Here is a 6,170-nt window from a genome sequence, read left to right as displayed (position 1 = left end):
GCCAAGGAAAGGTGGAAGGTGTGTCGTATGGAAGGTTTATAGGTCTGTAGCCTACGTGGGGAGACAGGACACATAAGCAGGAACCGTTTCGTGGTAATTGTATAAATGGTAAATTTAAAGCTGCAAAGAGGGACGAGGTGAATGCGCTGTGGAGTCCGACGGGGCTTGCTGGCCGGTACCATGTCCAGTGGGACCTCCAGCACCACTCAGGGAAGGCTTGACATTCACGTTCTAATTAAATCTAAGCAACCCCATGAGGTGTGTGCTCTTGTTTCCCCCCATTTTACAGATAAGGAGACTGAGGCCCAATTAAATCGCTCCTCTGTGACCCACAGCAAAGTCTCTTCATACAAGGCTCAAGGCTGGACATGGAAGGCTTGGTCTGCACCACGGGCTCCTTCGTCGGGACACATAAACGAAATCCAGCTCAGCACCATCTTTATATAGCTTGTGAGCTTGGAGTAGTTTTTACATTTTTTATATAATTCAAAATATCAAAAGAAGAATACTATTTAATGACATGTGAATTTAGATGAAATTCAAATTTCTGTGTCCATAAATAAATAAGGCTTTATTAGAATACTCTCATTCATTTGTGCATTGTCTATGGCTGCTTTTGGGCTACAACAGCAGAATTGAAGAGTTGTGACAGAGACATGAAGCCCCACAGAGCTGAAAATATTTATTGTCAGGACTTTATAGAAAAAGTTTGCTGACCCCTCATCTTCACAGTGTCTGCAGAGTGGAAGGTACTTGAGATATAATAAATAATAGCCAGACATGACACATATCACACATATTTTAAAGTCTCACAACAACCCTATGAGGTTGGTGTGGCTATTATCCCATTTTACAGGTGGGAAAACTGAGGTGAAACAACTGGCTCTAGGTCACATGGCTTTTAAAATGGACTGGCCATTTCTTTCAAACTCAGGAGTCTGGCTTTAGGATCCACTGTGCTGTTTTGCCTTCCAGCCTTTGATGAGTGAGTGCCTGGATGTCTCTGCTGGAGAAGGCCCTTAACATGGCCTGGTACAAATTCTACAAACCTGCCACACTCCCTAAGCCATTCCCTGGTAAGGTATCTGAGCATGATGTGTCTGAGCTGACCAACTGGACAAACACGGTTGTTCTCATGTGTTCTTAGGTTTGGGGAGTCCAGACCTGGAGCCGGGAGGACTGCAGAGGGCAGGGCCAGACCACCCGCCAAGCACAGGGGGAAATTCGGCTGCTACCTGCCACCCCTCCCAGCCAGCGCTCTGATGTGCATGCCCTGACTGCTGGGCCAGCCTGGGCTCTGGTCCAGAGACACCTTCAAAGACACTGTCTGAGAAATGACTAGGAGACAGGCCTGCCATGAGGCATGAGAGAAGGGAAGTGCTGGAAACAGTAAATAACCTGAGATCAATTTTCTGGGCACGAATAACATTATCCTGGCTCTGTCCTGTGATTCGGCACTCCCGATCCGGGCACTTTGCAGTATTGCGGTATGACGGCTGCAGTTTGGTGCAGAAGGCAGGCAGATCAGCGTTCACAATGGGCTACTCCTGGTAATGCCGGGGACTGCAGGCTAACGGGGCTCGCCGTCTGCCGTGGGGTCACAGACGGCGGCAGCAGGGATGGAGCGGCCTCTCCTTTGTGACCTTCTTGGCTGCAAGTCTTGTGGGTCGGCCCTTCAGGACCCGTCTCACCAGGGGCGTGTCTTCTCTCCCCGTCTGTCAGGTGTCCTGGTCCTCAATGTGTATTTTCCATGGCCACGGTTAGTGCTTCAGAAATGGAGAGACGGTGGCTAAGAAGCCTAATCACCACTACTTTGTCTTTACCGGGCACACCATCTTTCCGTACACATGCTCAATTAGTGGGTATTTCTCCCGCTAGAAATTGGACAAAAGAGTAAAAGGGAGGCATCATCTGATGTTCTTCATTATCCGCGGTGTGCAGTGGCTGAGGCAGCAGGGAGGCATAAGACCTAACCCAAGTCTGGGAAAGGAAGTTTACAAAACTCAGAGGACACGACTCAGACCACATGTGGGCACTTGAATGCCTCTTACCCCATGACGGGCCAAGCTATTAGCAGCTGAGCTCTCCTCGTGACCTTGAAAATATTGTTTGCTGGCCATAACATCTTCATTAATGGCCTGGAACAGGGAGGCAAAGGCGTGTTAATCAAATTTGCAGATGATACTAAATTGGGAGATGTAGCAAACATCAGGCAGGACAGAGACCTAATGCAAGCAGACACGGGAGCTTCGAACTACCAACCGGACACGGCCCAGGTGAGCTGCTGGACAGGTGTCGCCAAGGCCCGGAGGACACGGGATAGAGGATGTGGGTGGCAGACGGGGGCCAGCAGGAAGGAAAGCGCAACTGTGGGCACCTGGTGGGGAGGCCCCATGGCTCCCACACTATTTTCCACATGGCTCCCTCCGAGAGACAGACCATGGTGGCGAGAGGAAGACAACATTCAGATGAGATGAAAGAGCTCAGGGATTGCCAGGCGTGTCAAAGCTTAAGGTGTAAAAATGAAAAATGAAAGATTTCAAAAGGTCGGCTTGCCCAGAACTCTGGTTAAGAATTAAATGCACATCGCTGACGTTAAGCAAAGGCCAAGGAGAGGCAAAGAACCCAGCTTCTCAAGTGCAGAGCAGTGGGGGAGGGGCGGAGAGCTGTTGCTCTGCCTATGGTTTCAAGCCCTTGGTGTATCTCATAGAGCTAGAGGCATGCAACTGGGCTCAGGAGCAAAAATATTAGGTGATGGTGACGGCATTTAAAACTAGGGCAAGCAAAGCACTGAGATGTATTTTAGGCAACAACTGTGTCCTGGCCCAGGGGACACAGGCTTGGGGACCTGTGAGGTATTTTTATTCTTTTCCTTCTGTGGCTCAGGGTCTTTTTCCAGAATTCACAGGTGACTAATTAAGAAGTGATACAGCAGAAACTGTCATGCCCCAAGAGCCCCTGGTATGGGAATAGTGCAAGTAGAAAGGAAAAACACACAAACGCAGAGAGGGTCCACCCAGCACTAATTTCCAATTAGTTGAGCTTCTTGTTTGTGTGTTACAGCTGCTACTCGAATTGACATTCCTGCATCTCCGATTTCCTGTTGAGTACATTCAATGCTCACCGGCAACCTGGACCCGCAACAATCCAATAAAATGCTCTCCTTTTCTTTTCAGCCTCATGGACTATTGACAGTGTGCACAGAACTTGGGGACTTGGCTGAGTTTTACAATAGCATTCCTGCCGACTTCCCGGTCAATACTTCCCCGGGTGGTTAATATACTCCCAGAAATGTCCCAGTCACCAACTTGCTTCTGGGTTCCCTTTGTATTTATGGGGGTTTATCATTAAAGCTGCTGCTATAAAACTTCCAGAAGAGGTCACATAACTTTTTTTCCAGGGACAGGATGTGGGTGCTAAGTGCTGGGTCTGTGGCTGGACTTCAGTGGGATTTGTTTTTTCTGCTCTTTCTGTGAATTGAACTGGTGACACGGGCTCTCCTTTTAATTAAATTTTAAATATATGCACTTATATTTTTATGGAGATGGTGGATGTATGTGAAGAGAAAGCAGATGGCTTTTGAAGTGACGAATTAATTATAAAGAAAGGTTGGCCCCTTATAAGCCAGAGTCTGTCCTTTCTCTTCACCTCCTCCCTGATCTGAGGACACGAGGTGCTAGAATAAGGAGGCAAGAGCAGCTGACGCATTTTCATAAATGATGTAGGAAGGCTGTGGTCGGGAAAAGTTTGTGCTTTCATGTTTAAGAAGCGGAGAAGTCTTGGTGGAGATTTTCCTCTGTGTGGATGGGAGCCAAAGTAGTTTCAAATGTCAGCCCAGTCCAGGGTAGATTCAGGTGAAGGGAAGCAGCTGTCCAAACTCTTTCTCTTCCATTGCACCAACGAACCTCGGTTGTCCACTTCCCCACATCTGCTTGGGTGCTGGTAGTGGGAGCAGCGGGCCACTTGCAGCCTCTGCCATTGACCATGGTGGCAGTACACCGGCCTCCTTCCCACCAACCTCGTCTGGAGGTGAGTGGCAGGGAAAGAAGGAAGATTCTGTTTCCTTTGAGGTCCAGGGGGAGGGCTGGATGACGGGGTGGTGTCTGGGCAAGTGTGGGGGCAACGGAGTTCACCCAGGAATGGAGGGGGCTTTGTTTGCTGCTCAGGCTTGGTGCTCGGGCCATTCACAGCTGCAGCCCCTTTATAGGTGTCTGGCTGAGCAGAGCCCGGGTCTGCCACCGCTGTGAGCATGCTCCTTATGTCCTTGTGGTCGCTCGTGTGTGCCAAATGGGCAGGTCCTACAACCCCAGTCGGGACAGGAGGGTAAGCTAGTAGAGGCGCAAGCTCATGTTTACACTGCAGGATCCAGGATGCGGGCAAGAGGACTTTGGAGAGAGCGGTGAAGATAGTGGCAAGCCTCGGAGACGCTCACCCAGGTCTAAAACAAGAAGAGCTTTGGGCAGCTCTGAAGATGGGGCCATTAGAGCTCACCCTCCCCCTCCCCTGGCAGCACCCATCTCTCTTACTCCTTATCCACTCCCTAGAATAACATTTTTCCTGAAAGAGCAACCAAGTTATTGGGGAACTTTAGCCAAAAACACTGCAGGTCTTTGAGAGAACCCCCTACTTCCCCCCAACCAGGTCTCAGGCAAGAGCCAATCACAGATAATTCATTTAATCATTATTCACCCAGGAACTGTCTTATGAACGTTTGACTGTCAGAACTGAATTCCACCCCAAAGAAAAGCCATCCTCAGAGAAGATTTGCAGTTGTTCTTTGTAAAAAGGAGTGAAAAAAGAGGGAATTTACTTAAAATAGACATGTGTAAGCTCCCAAGGAAGAGGGGGCATAAATTACAAGAACGGCTCCAATCAAACTTGAATCCTCCTGGTTTAGGATTTTACTAAGGAGGCTAGAAGATGAAAGGGAACCAAGTATTCTCACCAACTTCCAAGTCACATCAAGGCAGGCTGCTTGCGACAGGAAGGTTACCTGCAGGAGGGCTTTATTTGATGTGAAAAGGGTTAACATCATTTCAGTAGATTAGAAATTCTCTGGGTCTCTTAGAAGTGAGAAGCAAATTCAGAGCTTTTACATGAAGGAATGTGCATGAGTTCTTTTTACACACTGGAAACAAAAGCGGGGGAAATGGCCAGATGTGCTTTGTGTTTAACATACAGGCTCATGAGGATCTTATGACTTTCATTTTAGGGACGGCTTTGCTGGGTGGTGGGCAGTCATGGGGGGACAGGGTGGGACTATGTTAAACGCTTCAGCCAAAGAACTAGCCAATGAGTAGTTGACAGTCACCTACCCGGTGTTGCTCTGTGTTACGCACTTGGTGTGGGGGGTGGACACTGGTGTCATAGCACAGCCCACCCCTGGAGCAGCTCATGCACTAGTCGAGGACAGCTGAACAGCCCGGAAGCAATACTTCATACAGAGATAGTAGTAAGCTCTGGAGGACTCCAGAGGAGAGAACTGCCTTAGGCCGAGTCATCAGAGGGCTTCCGAGGGGGGTGGGGTGGGAGAGCCGACTTTGGCTATGGGGTGGGAAGGCAAGCAAGCCTTAGAAACCTTGGTTCCCGTGCCACCATTTCCCCCTTTCCGCTTCTCTCTCTTCCCTCGTTGCTGCGTCCCTCTGCCCTCAACACCTCCCCCACACCCCACCTCCACCTTCCCCAGAGGCTGACGACACATTTTAGGCCAGCTGTGTTATAAGATTTTAAGTGACGCTATGACTTTTTAATTCTTGCTTAATTGCCTTCCTATGCAAGGCACTGAGAATGGTTGATTACCAGGCAACTGGGCCTGGTAGTCACAGTCCTTATCCGATGTCCCTTCAAGCTACAATGAAAGGGACATGCTCCCAGGACCTCAAGAGTGGGGTTTTCTTTGGCTGAGCGCCACCCTCTCCCCAGCCTCCAGCAGCAGGCGCCTGCTGGGGCTGCCTGCTGGGGCCCAGGGCGCTGTCCGTGGTGCTGACGGTCCCAGGCCGCCCCAGTTAACCAGGCTCCCCAGCCACCCCCTGGAACTTGGCGGGATGAATAATTTAAATAGATTGACTTGGACATATTTCCCTTTCCCCTAAGGGCAGCAAAACCTCCCCTGATGAGTCTCTGGAATGATTAGCCCTCATTCAAAGGAACTCAGCGGTGAGGGGGTTGGG

The sequence above is a fragment of the Rhinolophus sinicus genome, chromosome 2, assembly GCF_057876585.1.
Source record: "Rhinolophus sinicus isolate RSI-liver-muscle chromosome 2, RSI-T2T, whole genome shotgun sequence".
Classification (NCBI taxonomy): Eukaryota; Metazoa; Chordata; class Mammalia; order Chiroptera; family Rhinolophidae; genus Rhinolophus; species Rhinolophus sinicus.
Note: the sequence above shows the minus strand (reverse complement) of the source record.